Source organism: Rhinolophus sinicus, linkage group LG11 (genome assembly GCF_036562045.2).
Source record: "Rhinolophus sinicus isolate RSC01 linkage group LG11, ASM3656204v1, whole genome shotgun sequence".
NCBI lineage: Eukaryota > Metazoa > Chordata > Mammalia > Chiroptera > Rhinolophidae > Rhinolophus > Rhinolophus sinicus.
Genome location: NC_133760.1, coordinates 42,398,065 through 42,416,306, shown reverse-complemented (window position 1 = coordinate 42,416,306; position 18,242 = coordinate 42,398,065). Strand labels below are relative to the sequence as shown.

At 46.4% G+C, this 18,242-nt stretch overlaps 1 long non-coding RNA gene across 4 annotated transcripts in view; it reads left to right on the top strand.

Annotated features, from left to right (window-relative positions):
- Positions 1-18,242, top strand: part of LOC141567512 (uncharacterized) — a 288,980-nt gene that overhangs the window by 40,615 nt on the left and 230,123 nt on the right. The gene's annotated exons all lie outside the window — the stretch shown is intronic.

Below are 18,242 nucleotides of genomic sequence, written 5' to 3'. Positions count from 1 at the left end.
GGCTTCCTGGTACCCTTGCCAGGATGTAGTGACCATGTGGCCTTCGTGCGCTGAGAATGTGAGCAGCAGCTTGTGTGAGGCTCTTGGATCAGCTTCTAAGAGAGACCTACTCAGTCATTTTTGCAGGAGAAGTAAACCAGCGCTCCCCAATTAGACTGGAAGAGTGTCGGGGCCACACCACGGGCTCACAATGCCTGGGAGACCAAACCAACCAGAATTCTAGAGGTTGGTAAACTGGAATAGGTGTCTCCAGTAACCTTGGCCTGGAGGCTGGCAGCTTGGTATGAGGAAGAGTGAAGACTAGGGGTTGGGTGGACATATTGCTTCACCTCTCCGAGCCTCAGTGTAAAATGGGGGCAATTTCTGTCTTGCATGGTTGTGGTGAATACTAAATGCAATGCCAACTGTAAAGTGCCTTTCCCATAGTAGGTCCCTCAAAATCTTTGTCTCCTTACTTCTCTGTGCTTGATGGAGAAGATGGGAAAAATTGTCTTGGCATACTCAAGTATTCTGCCTCCTTACACTGGGACATTTCACTTCAACAAATATAAACTAATTGATTGATCCATCTGCCAAATATTTACTGAGCTGGTACTGTGTGTTGGGCACCATGCTAGGTGCCAGGGATTCAGGGACGAGAAAGAAGACACTGGCCACCCTCTCAGACTTAGCGTCTAGCAGGGAGGCACCCAGTGGTCAGACAACCAACAATGAATCACATGGTTACAGCTGCGCTATTGCTCCAAAGGGAAAGAATGATGCAGCGTGAGAACCACCACCACTGGGGGCTCAGAGAGGACCCCTTGGAAGAGGTGTGTTTGAGCTAAGAACTGAGGGAGGAGTTGGCATTAACCCAGCAAAATGGTGGTTGGGGAGTGAGGGATTAACTCCAGGCTGAGGGAACAGCTTGTACAAAGGCCCTGAGGAAGTGACAGAGAAATGACAGATAACAAGCTGGAACAGAGAGAGCCTGGGATAGAAGGACAAGTAACATCAGGCTGGGGCACAGGACAGTGAGGTCCTGGAAAGCTTCACTAGGTGTTGGATCTTCTACCCCCACAGGCAAAAAGAGGCCAGTGAAAATTGAGGTGAGAAACGTGATCAGATCTGTGGTATAAAAAGATCTCTCCTCAATCCAGGAAATTTCAAAGTGGACCAGATATTATGTGTCAGTGGTCAGCAAACCTTCTGTAAGGGCAAGAGAGTAAATGTTTTAGGTTTTGTGGACTGTATTCTCTGTCACAATTGCTCAACTCTGCCCTTACAACTGGAAGCAGCCATAGGCAATAAGTCAACAAGTAAATGGGACTGTGCGCCAATAAAACTTTATTTACAAAACCAGACAGAGGGAATGGCCTGCGAGCCATAGTTTGCCCCACCTTGTACATGATGGTGTTAATGTTGTCAGTGATAATGACATCAAGGTTATGTGTTTTTTTAAGTGCTGCTCTGTTAGAGGCATGTACTGTAGAAATCATGGGTGACAGGACATGAAGTTTGAGATCTTTTTCCCCCTAATTTCCAGCAAAACCATGGGGGATAAACAGATGAAACAAGATTGACAAAATGTTGATAATTGTTGAAGATGGGTGATGGATAATTGAGGTTCATCAAACAATTCCCTCTGCTTTTGTTTATTGAAAATGTTTCTGGTGCGTGTGAGAACATTTCCATAATAATAATAAAAAAAAGTGTAAAGCCCTCTCCAGATCTATTAAAGCAAAATGGAGAATGGACTATGGGGGACAAAGGGATATCTGCCCTGTGGCTTGGCCCTCAGCCTCCAAAAGTTGACCATCTCGTAGGGGTGAGAAAGGACTCCACTGAGAAGAGCAGCTGGGGGCTGTGGTTGGTGGTGGAGGAAATGTGTTTGAGCTAAGATTTCCTGATGATGTTGGTGGGTAGAGATGCATGGCGGAGCCATACCCCATCACAGTGGTGGGCCCGGCGTGGCCGAGACAGAAGGTGCAAGCAGGGCTGCTGGAAGGCTGAGGTAGCTCTCATGGCAGTGTCTGCAAAGGGAGGCAGCACCCTGCAGGGGTGGAGCACTCGGCTCCTGGCACCATGTTGCCCAACCTCAAAGCCTCTTGCCACCGTTTGCTAAATGTAAGGCCTTGGGCAAGTCACTTGTCCTCTCTGTGCTTCCATGTCTCTGTCTTCACAATGGGAAGAAGAACATTAGAACAAAGAAAATGCATAATAAATGGCGTCCACAGCCATGATGCTGCCCCCTGCACAGGAGAATGACAGAAGCACATCTGTGCGCTGAAAAATCCCCTGTAGTTGCAGGGAGAAGATGCATTATGGAGAAATCAAGGCAGGGAGGTGCTGCAGGGGCAAGAAGCCAGGTTAATCATAGTGGGAAGGAGCAGGGTGTGAAGAATTGGAAGACAAAACAGGTAAAATAAAATGTAGTGAACTTGGCAATTGAGTAGACGGAGGGGCCTAGGTGGTGGGGGTGGGGAGGAGTGAGAGGTACAAAGGTGGGGGGCGGGGCAGGGCGGAGGGAAGACACTGTCCTGGAGCCTGGGAGAAGAGGTGAATGTTCGGGGAGAGCGTTGTTCTGCAGTGAAATTGGGTTGGGCATGTTGAGTTTGAGATTACCGTGGGAATCGGATTGAAATCCTAAAGAGATGAGGGTGTGGCCCTAGTTCAAGGTAATTGATGTAAGCTTTCCTGTCACCTTCAAAATAGGCTCCTGTTTTGTACATCCTGAGCTCTTGGAACTGGTTATTTAGACAGGCTGTCATGCGGACACCTCAGCGGCCTCTTCCTAAAGATAATGTCAGGGATTATACCGTAGTTGACTCTCTTACAAGTGCGGATGTTGTTTCACAAAATATGTTCCCCCGTTGGGTGTTCTAGGAAAATAATATTTTGGGGTCAAGTAAGTTTGGGAGGCATTCAGCTAAACAAAAAAGCAAACACGTTTCTGTAATGCAGGATTTATCAGGGCCTCCAATGTGCTCCTGCGTTTTGTGCCCTCTGGAGAGGAACGTGGCATGTAATATTTATCAAACTTACCTTCCTGCAGAACTACTTATTTACTTGGCCAGGTACGCAGTACTGAAAGTTAAGCATCTGGACCTGGCGGTTGCGGAAACCTCCAGGTTTGCAGCGTATTGGAGCAGAGCTTCACGCACTTCATACTGTGCAGGCCTTAGTGTGGAGCCCTCATTACAAACACTGTCCCGGGAGATGCCAGCCCGCCATACTGGCCCACAGACCAGACTTTGAGGAAGGCCTTAGAAGACCACCTTCTTCAATTGGCCAGCCCCTGAGGGGGATGCCATGAGGATTTAGGCCAGAGCCGGGCAGCTAGAACTTGATCAGCGCTGTTATCAGGGGTTCCCCTCCCCTTACTTCGTCCCTAGAGCCAGAAGCGTAGTTGCTCCCTGGGTACATTTGCTTTCCTGTCTGGAGCATGGAAGGAGCCAGGGAGCAGTGGAAATCCACACAGTCTGTCAGCAGGAGGGAGAAGGAGAGGGGCCTGGGCGACTCCCTGACCATCTGAACAAATCGCTCCTGAAATGACACGTTGACTGGCCAGAGCCGGGGGGTGGGCACATGCCACGGCATCCAGTTGGCAACAGAGCTCATGGCTGGGGACGATCCGACAGGTCAGCCGTGTGTGTGTGTGTGTGTGTGTGTGTGTGTGTGTGTGTAACACTTCTTTCAAAACTGCCAAATCATCTTAATTAGATTGAACAGTCCTCCAGTCCCTTATTTAGAATGGAATGTGGGGCCCCAGCTCTGCTTTCCTTTAACATGGGGACGGGGGAATGAAAATAAACTTTGGTTTTACTGTGGCTGAGAGGCAAAGGGTGTGAGTTTGTGTGTGCGTACATGTGTGTGTGTGTGTGTGTGTGTGTGTGTGCGTGCATGTGTGCACACACATGTGTGCCTGGATTTCAACCAGTGGATGCTCTGTGCCAGCAGCTGTCATTGGACCTGAGCATGTCTTCCGTAGGATGAAGGCTCCTGGGATCCTGTGGGAGCATACCAGAGGGTGCCTGTCCCAGGCCCTTCTATCCAAGCCCTACTTTGGAGCCTTTGAAAGCCCTTCTGCCAAAGGGCCTGAAGTTTTGAAACTCTACGTTTGGGTTATATACCACTAGGTTTGGATCCCTGCTCTGCTGTTTACTTGACAAGCCTCTTAACCTCTCCTTGGACAAGCCTCGTAACCTCTCCGAATCTCAGTTTAGTCTTCAGGAAAATGGGGATAGCAGTTGCTTCCCATGCCCGTGGGGTGGTTGTAAGGATGAGATGAGATAATGCCTGTAAAGTGTAGGAACACAGTAGGTGCTCAATAAATGGTGGTTTTGTGTGTTTTTTTTTGCCTATCCAAGAATCTAATGAGTAAGAGCTAATGAGCTTTTCACACGTTTGTTTCATTGGCGTGAGCACTTTCTGATACTTGAAGCATTTAGAACAGAGCTTTTATTGGCTTCTCTAAACACCCCGGGGGGTAAGGGAGGGATGTTTCCAGAGGTTGAGACATGTCCAGGCTGAATGTCCAGTGGTCACTGGGACGATACTAAATTATAGGTTGACATCCCTGGAGTCCTGAGTATAAGGAAAGTGACTCCTTAATGAGCAACGCCTTGGGGACAAAACTCCTTAAGACCCAGCATGTTGAAACATGAGAAAGGAAACCTAACATGTCCTCGACATTTTGATGTGAAGTGGCCTCTTTGAGCCCCTGAGGCCATCTTGCTCCTACCTTATGTAGTGAGGAGTGACAGGCTCAACTGTAAGGAGAGTGGAGTCCCTTCATTGTGGATTTCTACCCCGGTCTCCCTGGGGACCCCCGCTCGGCCTCCCCGGGGACAGTGCTTGCCCTCTGCCTTCTCTAATCCTCTATCCGAGCAGAGGAAGATCTGACTGAGAGCCTTCATACTCAGTGAGATGATAGTAACTGTTAGTAATAAGAACCACTTTGCTGGAGCTTTAATCCATCATTTCATTTTCCCCCACACGGTCCAAGATAGAGAGCAGTTTGTGGATGAGAAAACAGGACCCAGACGGGAAATGAGTATGGTGGCCCCACATGAAGCTGGGGTGTGAACCCAGCTGCATTGGGCTCCAGAACCTCGGTGCTTTTCACCGTGCCACCCTGGGTGTCCCCTTTGCCTTGTCCCCGTGCACAAGTCCAAGGGCTCAGTCTCAACTCCTCCCACTGCACTTCCACCCTCCCCAGCTTCTGCTCCCAAACTCACCCGTAAACACCGCCTCTCCTGGCACATCTGACATTATTCACTTTGCACGTAATGCTGCTTCGTATGACAGTCCCCAACCCCCTGGGATAAACTGGAGCACTTTTTAAAGTCTCTTGATACATGGGCTTCTCTGGGTGACACTGAATACATTGTACTGTCACCTTATGTGAAAGGCAGTGAGTGGCATCTGGCTTCTGGGCTTATCTCCTGTGCTTGTTGAAGGATCATTGTATTTCCTCTTCTCGTGAAAACACCTGACCCTCCCACTGCTCAGATGACAGGGTGGTCCCCAGTGGCTGCTCTCTCCAGGGCACTCCTGGACCCCAAGAGGGGAGGGCCCTGTGCTGGCTCAGTGCTGGGAGAATGCTCCTCACATGGCCCCAAACTACTCTAGCGAGAAAGGTGACTTTTTTTGCTCACTCTTGTAAGTGAAAGATTTGCTGGTTGTATAGTTATTAATAGAAGGGAGGGCTGAACATGTCATTGTAGTAACATGTAGAGGTAGTTAGGTTGTCAGTTGCCTAGCCAACACCTATTCTCCCCTTATTTCTCATCCAAAGAACCCTAATCCCTGAGGATAGTAGTGTGGTCAGCTGTAGGACTATTTTCCCCAACCTCCCTTGTAGCTAGCTGTGTGTCTTACTTCTGGCCAACAAGATACAAGGAGTTGTTGGGAGAGATTTCCAGGATGTCTCCATAAAAGAATGACCAATGAGGAAAGCTTTTTTTTCCCCCTCACTTCCTTCTCCTTCTTGGGGCGTAAATGTGATGGTGGGAGCATCAGCAGCCATTTTAGATCATGAGGTAACTGTGAGGAGGGAAACAACGTGCTAAGAATGGAAGAATAGAGTGACAGAGGAGCTTGGGTTCCTAATGACCATGGCGCCCCCGTGCCAATCCTGGAATGCTTACCTCTGGACTTCCTTCATGTATACAGTATACAGCAACAACCCATTATATGTCTCTGTTATTTGGGGGTTTCTATCGCATGCAGTCAGATCTAATCCTTATTGATACATAACACTTAAAAGTGGATGGCATTCCAATAATGGAAAAATATGTATGCACAAAGTTCTTCATTGCTGCAATGTCTGTAAGTGCACATTTTGGAAACAATCTGAATACCCACACGCATGAGATTGGCTGAATAATGGTGATGCATCCACGCAGTGCAGTTCTGGACAGCTGTGAAAATGAATGTGGATGGTACCTGTGGACTTACGTGGGGGCGCTTTCCACAATATATTGTTAGAGTAGGATGCTACTTTGTGTGTAGAAAAGGAGAGGGGGGGGGGAAGACCATACAAGGATTTGCTCATCTGTGCAAAACAGAGAAAATAGCTAGAAGTAGCTAGAAGGATAAAACAAACGAATAAGTTTGGTTAGTTACAGGAAGTGGGTGAGAATGGATTGAAAGAAGAGAAAGAATGGGAGGGAGTGACACTTCTCTAACATACTTTCTTATACAGTTCTGACTTTTGAAACCATGTTAATATTTCATGTACTCAAAAAAAGAAAAAGGAATAAAATCAACAAGGTTGGGGGGAAACCTTAAAATGAAATACAAGTAAAAACAAATGAACCGAACTGTATTTCAAATGAAACACACAACCACTGAGAGGAAAGGTTGGGGAGAGCTGACCCCAGTGATTTTACAACACGATGTTTGGATGAAAGACGAAGGAAACCTATGTGAGTCTTAAACTCTAGATAGTTGGGTTTTTGGGGGTTTTTTGCAGATGTATAGGTTAGCAATTCTGAAAAGACTGTGTATTTTGGGATTGAGCAAATAAATATATTGTGCATAATGGGAGCCAGGTTTTTTGCTGACAGAGAAGGGAGTTACATATATGGAAGTAGAAGGATACACTGAACTCTGCAGTGTTGGATTAGAATTGACAGTATCAATGTTTTTTTTGTTTTGTTTTGTTTTGTTTTTTTTTGTGTGTGTGTGTGTGTATAGTGTGTATATAATATACATATATATTTATATCTACATACATACACATGTCTATGTGGTTTATATATGCTTATGTATATGTACTAGTATAAATATATTTATATATAGATATATTTACATAGCTATTACTTGCATAAATATATATCTACATGTTTATGAAATTATATATAGATATATCTATATATTTATACAAGTATTGTAAATGTAATATATATAGATACATATATATTTTTTTCTGTTAAGAGAGAAGGAAATCTAGAAAAATGTTTACATTTGGGGCCCCTGGGTGAAGGGTTTATGGGAATCCTTGGTACAGGCCTTACAATTTTTCTGTCAACCCGAAGGTATGTCAAAATAAAACAGAACTAAAAGAAAGAAACCAAAGTGGGCAGCTCATTAGACTCAATGCTGAGGCGTGAACCCAGTTCTCTGGCCCCAGTTGGTGTTTCTTCTTGTGCCCCAGCCGCGTCTTCCTCCTTAGCGTGTCTACGGAGGACTCTCAGGTGAAGGTGAAGTGAAGGTCAGGTGAAGATGGGTTTCCGACACCGCTCCTCATTCATCTATAGGAAGGGTCGCTGACATGGACACCGGGAGAAGGGAAACAGGAGGACAGGGTGCCCTCCGTGGGGCTGCGACCGTATCTCCAGGAGCTTTGGTTGCTGCTGGCACACTAGGCCATGAGGAGTCTGTCTGGGTCGTGGTGTGGGCCCGGGGAAGGGGGCCTGGCACAGACTTTGAGGGTCTTCTCTGCGCTCTCAACTTCCCCTGCTCCCCATTGCTCCACCTGTCTTCCTTAAACACATGCAGGAAGTCTTTCTTCACTGCCATATACCCCCCCACCCCCCCACCCCCCCACCTCCCCCCATCCCTCCCCACCCCCCCACCCCCGGTTTATTTTCTCCCTGTGTGGCAGATGGGGCTGTTTCTCTCCTAGGCATCTTGTACTTCCACTTGTTGCTTTTCAAGAGTTGCAACGGTAATTCAATGCGATGGCCAAAAAAAGGAAGGAATGAGCATGCCCCCTCCTTGGGCCTCCCCTATTCGATTGTGAAGGTTCTGCTTTTGAAGCCTAAATGGTTCAGAGTTTGGCAATGGTGCCAGGTGGGACTTGGTTCAGAACTTTGCTCCTGGACCTCAGTTCCCCACCTGCAACGTGGGGCCCGTGAGGGCGTTGAACTCACTGAGTGGTTTTGAGGATTAAATGAGATAAGCATGTATGTGCCTATTCTAGTGCTCAACATGCATTAGTGAGTCGCAGCGGTTGATGGTTGCGGATTTGTGCAGCAGTACAAGAGATGAGTCAGAGCCACGAGGCTTCCCTGAATCCAAACTCATTTTCCCTGGAATTGCATTCAACCGGTGAGTGCATTTGATAGGTTCGATGGCCCTCCAGAAAAAGACACGTTTTTAAGCTGCCTGGACAATAACCTTCCCTGAGTCTTTCCCAGACAGTGGAGAACTCAGGCCACCCCGCCCAGCACTGGGTGTGTGTTGCTGAAGCTTCGTCTTCCCTGGACACAGAACTGCATCCCTGTGCTTTCATTTTCCAGATGCATCTTCTCCCCCTGCTTCACCTTGGTTAGTTTCAGGAGGCAGCAGTCTGCTGCTGTGGAGGGAAATAGTCCACGTTTTCTTCATCCATTCGTTATCTGATGAACATTTGGGTCGTTTCCCCTGTTTGACTATTGTGAATAATTCTGCAAGGAACATTCGAGTACAAGTTTTTGTGTGGAGGTCTGTTATCTCTCTAGGCATGGAATTGCAGGGTCGTATAGAAACTCGATTAAGCCTTGTGAACAACTCAAACTGTTTTTCGAAGGAATCATGCCGTTTTACATTCCCACCAACAGTGTGTTAAGGTTACAATTTCTCCAACACTTGCTGTTGTCCACCTTTTTTGTTTTAGCCGTCCGAATGGATGTGAAGTGATGTGTCATTGTGGTTTTGACTTGCGTTTCTCTCATGTCTAATCATATTGAGCACTGTTTAATGTGCGTATTGGTCATTTGTGTGTCATTTTTGAAGAAATGTCTATTCAGACCCTTGGCCCATTTTCAAATTGGGTTGTCTTTTATTATTGATTTGAAATATTTTTTATGGACTCTAGATATAATTCTCTTATTAAATAGGTAATTTCCAAATATTTCCCTCCATTCTGTTGGCTATGTTTTCATCTTCTTGCTGGTGGTGTCCTTTGTAACACACAGTTTTATATTTCGATGAAGTTTAATATATCTATTTTATTCTGTTGTTACGTGTGTTTTGGTGTCACATCTAAGAAGGCTTTAACTTACCCAAGGTCACAAAAATTTATGCTTGTATTTTCGTCTAAGACTTTTATAGTTTTAGTTTCTACAGTTAAGTCCATCGTACATTTTGAGTTAATTTTTGTGTATAGAATGAGGAAGGGATCCAACTTCATTCCTTTGTGTCAGATATCCAGCTGTCTCCATTTTTAAAACACAGATGCAGTTTCATTTACCAGTTGGTAAATAGTGTCCCCTCTTTTGCTCTGACCCTTCCTTGAGGCCTGTTGGACACTCCCATGACTCACAAACTGACCTGCCCATGTCCGGCACAGCAGGAGGCCTCAGGACCCCCCTAGTTACGATGCCAGTGAGGTCCCAGTTGTTAAATATTTTGAATGTCACACCTCTGTGTTGGTGTGTGTCATGACGCATTCTCAGGGTTGGAGATACTGATATCAAGTCAGAGATGTTTCCTAACTTGCCGTTAATAATCACATATTGTGTCTTGAGGGGGTGTTGCTGGAGCAAAGAGACATGCCAGCTTTTCTGTAATTATCACACCAGTGAAGACTAGAGTGAGAGTGGACCCTGACACAAAATGAGCTTAGCTGTTGCGTGGAAGCCTGTGAACCAAAGACCTCAGAGGTGGCAAGAAGAGAAAGTTCCGTTGTGTTTTCTCCACAGGCAAACTTGTAGCCCCCGTCACGACACTGTGCTCCCATCACGAGGTCCCGTCTGAGGACGAGGAAGAATACTTGAGTGGGTTCCTCCTGGGTCTCCCTCTAGGGGAGATTGCCTGATCCTCCCTTTGCAGAGCGAGCCTGACTGTCAGCCATTTTGCTGGATGGAAGGGCCGGTCTCTTTCCTGAAAAGGTTGAATAGTCAAAACAACTTCCTTGAAAGTCTGCAGTTTGCAGACCATTCTACCTTGATGCCTGGTGCCTCCTATGTCCCGGTGACTGTAGAGCTCTCCGGGCCATGGGGAGGGACTCTGCCCATCCACCGGAAGGGCCCTGCCTCTGCCAGCCCTTCTGTCCCCTCCCTCGCCCACCCTCTCTGCTCAGCCCCTTTCTACTGCAGTATCTTCGTTCCACATTTCTGGATAATTGTGTTTTTGGCAATGGCCCTTCTGTGTGCTGTGGAGCAAGCAGTCGAGTCTATGACCTTTTCCCAAGTACTATTTCCAGCTGGGCCATGCCATCCTGTTCTGCTGTATTCCAGGACGCAAAATGTCAGAGGCCTTGCCAGGAGGACAGACCCTGGTGTGGAAACCTCCTGGCCTGCCTGTTAGGTGGGCAATAAAGGAGCGTCTTAGGAGAATCAGTGCGAGCATATGACGGCACCCAGCCCCAACCTCACTGACTGACCTTATGAATGGTTCGAACTGCACCTTCATATTTAGGTGATCAAGAGGAACTGGGTGTATATTTAGCACCTTGGATATGGCTGGGAAAAGACAGGACAACTGAAAATGGCTGCTGCCTTCCAACTACACTCTGGCGCTGCCTTCGTATAGGAAAACATGATGACAAGTCCCTGTCACATAGCAAACCCGGACAAAGGGTAACTTACTCTCTTTATAATGACTATACTTTTGAATTGTACTTAAACTTATTATGTTTGCTAATTATTAAAATATTTTTACAAAATTTTGATATTTAAGACTTTTTATTTTATAGAATATTTGCAAGTCATTTTCCCGACAATCAAAAAGACATTTTTAGGAAAAGCCTGATGTCATTGGTGAATTCCAAAGCAGCAGTGCATTCAGTGACTACGTATCGCGTGCTCACCAATACCAGGCCCTGGGATGCATCCAGCTCCATGATAACTCCCAGCCCAAAGATGCAAACCCCACCCCGCCCCCACCAGCTCAGGTTCAAGTATAAAAGGGGACGAGCCATAGAGGGACAATGAAGAAAAGGGGAAGTGTCAACCTCTAAAATTCTACTGACTTTAGGAAAACTGTGGGTCTCCAAGAGTCTCCCAGTCCAGCACCATCCTTCTGCCCTTTGTCACATTCCCATACCATTGGGGTCCAGCTCTTGTCCACCCCATGTGCCCAAGCTTCTTGAATCAAGGCACCAGACCACCACAGCACCTAGCAGTGTCCCAGAAGGTATTAAGGGCACAGGATAAATAGGGTCCCTGAATTATCCATTTTATCTGAAGCTCTTTACAGGAAAAACTACCTTTATAACAAGATAAACAGGGACATATCATGGAGTACGATGCAAATTCCTATCTAAGATAAAAAGTGAGGCATAAAATAACGTGAACTCTTGTGGAAGGTCACTTTGCCTCTAACCCCAGATTCTTCACACTGTACATTCACTCACCCCTTTTCTAATGACCTTCGGGTGGGGAAGCCTGAGAAATGGCATGACCCATGCCCATCCCAGTATGTGATCAAATGGAGACTGCTGGGCCTGGAAAGGCTGAGAGGTTGTCTGCCTTTGATTTTGGCCTTCACTTAGTTCCAACCCTGCAAGACTGGTCTTTGGTGAAATGACTGATCATTCTCCCTTCTCACCTGCCTCCCAAACCTCTTCACAGGTCTTTCGTCCCTTGTCCTTCCTGTACCTTTTCCCTACCACCCCAATGTAGTAGACACAGATTGACTGTGTCTGCCAGGTACACTTTCCCCTCTTTCCATGATAATAGCACCTTCACTTTCTTCAAGGAACTTCCTCTTCTTGCCACACCCCTGGCCATTGTGATTGGCCCAGCAATGAACACATGACCCAAGCTAAGCCAATCAGAATTCTTCCTGGGGATTTTACAGTGAAACTAGCAAGAGAAAACCATTTCTTTCCCTATGGATCATCAGCTCTAAGGCCACAGAGTTAATGATGTCTGTGTACCTGCCACCAGAAAATGTCTGAGATAAGACTGTTAATACTGAAGCAAATGCTGAAATGAAAAAAGAAAGTACTGATGCTTTCAGATGCCTAATCTACATCATAGAGTCTTTGTGAGGATTAAATGAGTTAATAGGTACATGTGCTTAGCACATAGTCTGTGCTCAGTAAATACTAGATGTTAATATTTATTCTACCCTTGTCTTCCCCAGTTACACGAACCAATAGACCCTCTTTTTAGAAAAGACTGTTTGAACTGGGTTTCCATCTCTTGCACCCAGACTCTCAGGATCCCAGGAACATCTTTCCTTAGAAAGAAAAGCAGGTGCTCTATTACATCACACAAATGTGTCAGTGACTATAGTAGCCGGCCTCCAAGATGGCCCCAATGATGCTTGCCTCTTGGTATTCATGACATTGTATGGTCCCCTCCCATGTTGGATAGGGCTGACTTGTGTCACTACAATAGGGTATTGCTGAAATGATGGAGTGTGGCTTCTGAAGCTGGCTCAAAAAGACATTGAGTGTTCTGTCCTGTTCCCCCTAGGGTCACTTGCCCTGGGGACAGAGCTGCCATGTTGTGAGAACACTCAAACAGCCCTGTGGAGAGATTCTTGTAGTAAGCAACAGACCTCCTGGCCACAGCTGTGTGAGTAAGCGATTTTGTAAGTGGATGCTCCAGTCCCAGCTAAGCCTCCAGGTGACTCTAGCCCTGTCTGACATCTTGACTGCAATGTCGTAAGACACGCCATTCCAGAACCACCCAGCTAAGCTGCAATTAAAATTCTGATACTCAGAAAGTGTGAGATAATAACAGTTTGTTGTTTTATATGACTGCATTTTGGGGTAATTTGTTATGTAGCAATAGATAATTAATACAGTGTCTTAATGCCGACTCCTGCCAAAGCAGGTCATTGCTTTGCATTGCATGATCTGGTTTGTTTTGTCTGTTTGTTCAGCAGAAAACTTGGTCGAATGATAACTGTCACTTACTGGACTCTTACATGGTATCAGGTGCTGTAGGAAAGGTTTCACGTATGTCATTGTCTCAGTGAAAAGTTTCCAGAGCGATCCTGTGGTGTGCTTGCCATTGTCACATTCATGGCAGGGTAGTGGTTTTGAGCACAGGCTCTGGGGCTAGACTGCCTGTCCCCACTGTTCCCTGGACATACGGCCTTGGCTGAGTTACAGCTCTTAAAGCCTCAGTTTCCTCAGCTGTAATAATGGAGAGAATAATAGTATCTACCTCACAGGACCTTGTGAAGATTGAATGAGTTAATTAATGTGCTTAGCACATCCTATCTGCTCAATAAATGCTAGAAATCATAATTTACAGAGGAAGGCATGAAACTCAGAGCAGCTACGCTAACTGACTCAAGGTGCCTTAGGAAGCAGTGGTGATGAAATGTGGACCCCTGGCAGCTCGGTCTCCTGGAAGCGGCACCGTCCGTTAGAATGACAACACGAGCCCTGTTGATGTCGTTGAAACATTTCTAGTAATGGCATTAAAAAAAGAAGTATACAAGTACAGGTGAAATTAATTTGAATAATATTTTTTCTTTAACCCAATAGACCCAAAATATTATCATTTCAACATGTAACAAACATGAAATTATTGCAATACTTTACATTCTTTTTCCTTTTAATGTATTGAATCTTTGAATTCCAGTGTTTTGTGCTTACGGCATCTCTTAATTAGGACCAGCCACATTTCAAGTGCTCAACAGATCTAGAGCTTCTGATTTCCCTCCATGCTACAGGCCTCCTTTGTGTCCCCAGACACACGAATGCATATGTGTATCTGTACCCACCTCCTCCACCCATCCCACCCCAAACTAGGGCAGGTCCCTCTTCCTAATACATGCCGATAGCGTCTTGTTCTTATTCTTCATAGTCCAGCATTATTGTTGTTGTTAAATTATGTGTTTCCAGAAGACGGAAAGATCAAGGAGGGCAGGGACTTTGTTCACGTGTGTCTCCTTGAGTGATAAATACTGTTGAATGAGTAAATGAGTGAGTGAATGAATGAATGAATAAAAGTAAGTGAATGAGGCACTCCCTGCCCTGTCCTACTTCTAGATCTCTGTTACCTATTTTGTGCCCACTCATAATGGGTCTCCTCCCTCCCTCCTTTCCTCCCTTTTCCTTTTCTTCCTCTTTTCTCTCTTTTCCTCACACCCCTTCTCCCCTTTCTTCATGCGATGCACGTGAGTTCAGTGGGAATCAGCCATGAGGTATCCTGTAAGAAATCAGTTCTTATTCACAAGTCCAATGTTTTCTGAATATATATATCCCTATGCTGTGAAATGTCTAGAAGGACATGAAGGCAGAGATTGTGGCCATGAGAACCCAGTGTTACTCACAGTTGACCTTGAACATGCTTAAAGGTGGAGGAAGGGGCAAAACGTGTCTTCAGCCCTGGCACTGAAGGAATGAATGGGATCAGTGTAAGATCCAGAGAAGTTTCCCTCTCTCTCGCATTTCAGTTATTTAAAAGCAAGTTATTTAGCCTCAGCTTAGTGCTTGGCCCTTCCCCCCAGACCTCTCTCATTTCTTCCTTTCTGACCCCTTGACCCTCCTTCCAGCATCCTCCATCCTGCATCCTCCATCCTGCGTATCCCATGGAGGTCTAAGTTTCAAAGGCTGTCCCTCTCTCCATTCTGGAAGGGCCACCTGCTTCTCACACTTTAAGATGCATACACACCACCCAGAGAATCGGGAACATGCTGATTCTGACCCGGTGGATCTGGGAGGGACCTGAGAGTCTGTGTTTCTGACAAGCTCCCGGGTGGATGCTGGACCAGGGGCCACACGTTGAGTAGCAGACATCTAGAAGTAGAACAAGCCTTTCTTCTGCTAATATGGACGGCCTCTTACAGCAAAACGTTGGTGTAGAATTATACCCTTTCCACCAGGACTGAAGATGAGAATGAAGGAATGGACAGAGATCTCATCCTGTCCTGTCCTTACTTTGAAAACCAAACTCGAAGGCAGTAGATTTAAGGTTGTCCCTCTGAGAGAGCCATTCACATGCCCTGACATCCCACTGTTTTTCGCAGTGGAAAAGGGTGGGCTGCAGTGACAGCTGGTGTGCTGGGGCCACGAGCGGTCTTGGCCCATCCATGATAGGGTCGGGCCCAAGTACATCAGGTAGGCGGGTGGGGTGGGAACACAGAGGAGTCCCCGTGGCAGAGCCTCTCCCCAAATCCCGATACACCGACGAGTGGCAGACTCTAGTGTGCGTGAACACTGCTGGAATGTTCTGGAGTCCAGAAGGCCTGGGTCACAATGCTGGCTCTACCCTTTATCGGCCACGTTGAGTGAGTGGCTGAGCTTGGGTTTACCTGTCTGTAAAGTGGGGACAATAATGCCAGTGGGAGTTGTTGTAATGCATAAAAATAATATTTATAACTTAGTAGGTAATTACGCATGAGGCAAATCGTTACGCATGACATATTGTTCTAAACACAAATTAACTCATTTAATTCTCTCAACAGTCTATAGAGGAGGCAAAATGAGAATTATTCTTTCTGTTTCATGAGGGAGCAGAGCTCAGAGCAGTGCAGTCGGTAGTTGAAGTTCGCACAGTTAGTCAGCAGTAGAGCTGGAATTTGAACCAAGGCAGTCTGATTGCAGAGCCTGCCCTCTGGACCAACACACCTGAGGCCTATGGTATAGCACGTGTGGGTGCTTCAGGGATACCTGTGAGTGTCCGGTAACTGACAATGAAGGAATGAATGGGATCATTCTCAACTCCAGTGTGAGAGCCAGAGAAGTTGTTCTCTCTCTCTCTCTCTCTCTCTTGCATTTTAGTTATTTAAAAACAAAAGAGCTTTTGGAGGAGCTAACACATTCACATGGTTCAAAAGGAGCAAAGGGGTAGCAACGGAAAAAGCTTCTATACAAACAAACGTCTATTGCCCTCTTAGTTCCGATGGTAGCGTACCACATGGAGTGCTCTGTCTGGGTTTGTTTTGCTCCATGCAGGTGGTTCCACGTTACCAGAAGCATTTCTTAACACCCCTTAGCATAGCCCTGTAAGCCTTAATTTCTCCATCTGTGCTTTTCGTAAGTGGCGCTGTGAACATTAAATAAACGGTGTGGAAAGGACTTAGCATGGGGCCTATCCAATAAGCACTTACTTAACATTGTTATATTTTATTTCATTTTATTTTATCATTTTATTACTAGTATAAAGGAAATGAGAGCTGAAATGGCCTCCACTCTGGACAGGCCACGGAGGCCCACACCCTTCTCCTGAAGGTGACGAGACTTCCTGTTGGTGTTTGTGCACAGATAATGAGCCAGTCTCCCCAAAGACAGGAAGGGAGGAAGTTAGGGGCAAACAAAAATATGGACAAAGGAAACTTCAAAGCCATTAGAAAAAAATAGAAAGTGAGGCCCCCACACACTAAACAGGCCACCTCTCCCCTCGCAGGCCTCACCCGCACTGAGGTGGACACCATCTGGCTTCAGACACTTTTCCTCAACACCCCAGCGTCAAGTCAAGCAAAGCAGGGTGGGAGGAGAGAAATAAGTGGGGCTGCTTCACAAGGAGCCTCCAGATTCCATGCCACAGTGATGAATAATGTACAAAGCCCAGAAAACACAGCTCTCTTGAGTCTGGGCCTCTCGGTCCCCGAGTGTGAGGCCAGCGGAGCAGAGGACCTGCTAAATGTGTGGGGTGACGGTTTCCCAGGGTACAGCAGGAGCCCCAGGCAGCGGGGCCAGTCTGGGAGCCACCCAGGTGGCCTGCCAGGCTGCCCCAGGCCTCCTTGACTCTGGACCTCAGGCTGCAGGCTGGCAAGGACATCATGGGCCCACAATCTGGGCATGAGGTGTCTGTCTCTAGCTATCATTCATCCATTTCTCCCATCCTGGCCATCAAAATCCCATAAAACATATATGTATGTATATATATATATATATATATATATATATAGAGAGAGAGAGAGAGAGAGAGAGAGAGAGAGAGAGAAACATTAAAATAATAGTAACACACATTTTTATCACCATTTAAAAGATTTTTTAAAATTACCCCTGGAAACTCCCGCTATTTAATAATTATCAGAAAAAAAAGAGAGAGGAAAGGGAAAGGGAGAGACAGAGGGAGACAAAAAAAAGAAAGAAAGAAAAAAAAAGCAGCTCGCAAGAGGCTGGGAAGCTCTGCTTTGTCAGGGAGAAGAAAATAAAGAGAAATCAGCCCAGCTTCAAAGGGCGCATTTCCATAATTGCCCTGTAACTTGGGCAAAATAAATCTGAGCGGCTGAGAAAGGCACAATCTCTCAGATGAGTGCACTCCAAAGACCCTGGAGGCCTGTGGCCCACTTGTTAGCAGCCTAGTGCAGTGAGAGAAAGAGCCATGAAATCACAGCCTTCCCGTCCGAGAGGGCCGGCCCGGAGCAAGACCTTCCCCTGCTTTTGTCTCCCTCCTGCTCCCTGACACCATAACACCATACACACTCTCATCCCCTCTCTCCCCGCCTCACCAACATGAACAAGTAAATAGACACCTTTACATGCACAGAAGGGCTGGCAGCAGTGAAGAGGTGGCACTAATATGAGGGAAAACCACACGAGTTAAGCTTTCATCTGTGAGAACCTTACCATAAGCTGCTCCTAATCTAAATATCCAGAGAGAATGGTCCCCACTTTCCAGACACACATCCTCTTTGGGGTTGGCTCTGCCCTGTCGCCTAAAACGGTCCCACCTCCAACAGGTCCCATCTCTGGTGCTCAGTCATGGGCACCGGACTGAGTTGAAACCCACTCTTTCTTTTTCCCCAGGCTGCCATAGTTTCCTGTTTGTGCTCTCTCACCCCTACTTCCCACTTCCAGAGCTAAATGTTTATAAAGAAACAAAAAACAAAAACCCACCCTGCTTAGCACCCTGCCCTAATATTTTTCTCCACAAAGCTGTGGTTTCTGGGAGAAAATATCTGGTGATTGCCCT